Source organism: Macrobrachium rosenbergii, chromosome 45, assembly GCF_040412425.1.
Source record: "Macrobrachium rosenbergii isolate ZJJX-2024 chromosome 45, ASM4041242v1, whole genome shotgun sequence".
NCBI lineage: Eukaryota > Metazoa > Arthropoda > Malacostraca > Decapoda > Palaemonidae > Macrobrachium > Macrobrachium rosenbergii.
The window spans coordinates 11011734-11013406 of NC_089785.1; positions in this window are offsets into that span (position 1 = coordinate 11011734).

Here is a 1673-nt window from a genome sequence, read left to right on the forward strand (position 1 = left end):
CTCTAACAAACATAACAAAGATAACAATAATCACCAATAAGCACTAAACATTACCTTAGAAAGAAAGACCAAATAATAAAGCTTTACAGAGGGAAGGGGAGGATGCAGATAAATTAAGGCTTGATCACTGCTCTGGAAAGGGAGGGGAAGGGAAGGGAGTGGAAGGGAGGGGGTGGAAGAGAAAGGTGGAGTGGGAGGGGGAAGGGGAGGACACAGCTAAATTAACACTTGTGTGCTGAGGAGGGGAGGGGGAAGGGGGAGGGGGTAGAAGAGGGAAGGGGAGGGGTTATATAGAAGATAGTAACTAAGTCAAAGAAGTTGTGAAAAATTCGAAGAGTTTCATACAAGTCCTGAGATACCAGGGGAGGTCACTGTAGGGTCACTCGGGGTCACTGCTGACCTACTGATCATGTAAGGTTGTATTGTCATCGAGATTGAGTAACCAGGCAAAATTTCAAGTCCATCGGACGCAGGAACAGGTCGAAAATTGTGTTACAAGATTTGACCCAAATAGACATACAGACAGACAGACGCAGAAGTCAAGATAAATAAAAAAGCATGTAATAAAAATTTCTTGTTGTAGTGTACAGGAGTTCTGTTCTTAAGTACCTGTGAAATGGTTTCTTTACTATATCATCTTCAATCTTTAAACCGCTCGAGTACCTCGGCGGTGTTAGTGGCTCTTCGAATCGAGCCATTTTGTCAACGCCGCTCCGAATGGTACGCCCAATCGGACCAAGTCTGGCCTGCTTCTCTGGGCTGCTCTCCCAACGTCTCCTCCACCCGCTCGGGGTAATCTCGTACGCCTTCGTAACTGCTTGGCGATCTGCTTCCCAGTTTCCGATCGTCATGGGGAAGGGCGTGGTAGGCAACAAGGGCCTTTCCGCCCAGGAATTTAGTGAGAACAAGGAGAGTTCCGCGGGGAGAGATCGCAGCACTCCAGGACTCGTTCGCCCCTTTCAAGCCATACTGGGTTCGGACTCGGTCCATTTTGGCATGAACGAGTGAGCTTGGCTGAGGGCACTCATCCCCGCGGCAGGGGCGGGGGTGGCGGGCTGTCGTTCTAGCATCTGGAGCTCGTGGGCGCGCTGTCGCTCTCGATCTTCCCATTCTCGTTCCTCCCCCTTTTCTCTTGGGCGATTCTGTCTCTCTCTCTCTCCTCACGTTCTCTCTCCTCTCGTTGTTCTTGAGCGATTAGTTCTCTCTCTCTCTCCTGCTCTTGGGCACCTTTCCCCTCTCTCTCTCTGCACGTTCTTTTCCTTCTCCTGCTCTTGGGCAATTCTTGCCCTCTCTCTCCTCACGTTCTTTGGCCTCTCGTTGCTCTTGGGCAACCTGTTCTCTCTCTCTTTCACGTTCTCTTGCTCTCTCCGCCTTGGCATCGTCCACTCGCTCTTGAACCCATGCTCTCAGATCTTGCCCCGATAGTCCCATGTCCTTCCCAGCGGACATGTAGAATTTGAAATCCTCGTTTTGTTGGGCTCTGGTATTAGCCATCTTGAAAAAATGGGTATATGATATGTCTGAGAAGACTCAGGTTGTCTGAAAAGACTCAATTGCAGGAATCTGAAACACTCAATGGTTCAGACTGCAGGAGAATGGATCTGTCTGAATATGACGGGTGATTAGGAAGTCTGAGGAGACTTTTTTGTTAAAATTTGATATGTCTTGCAAAG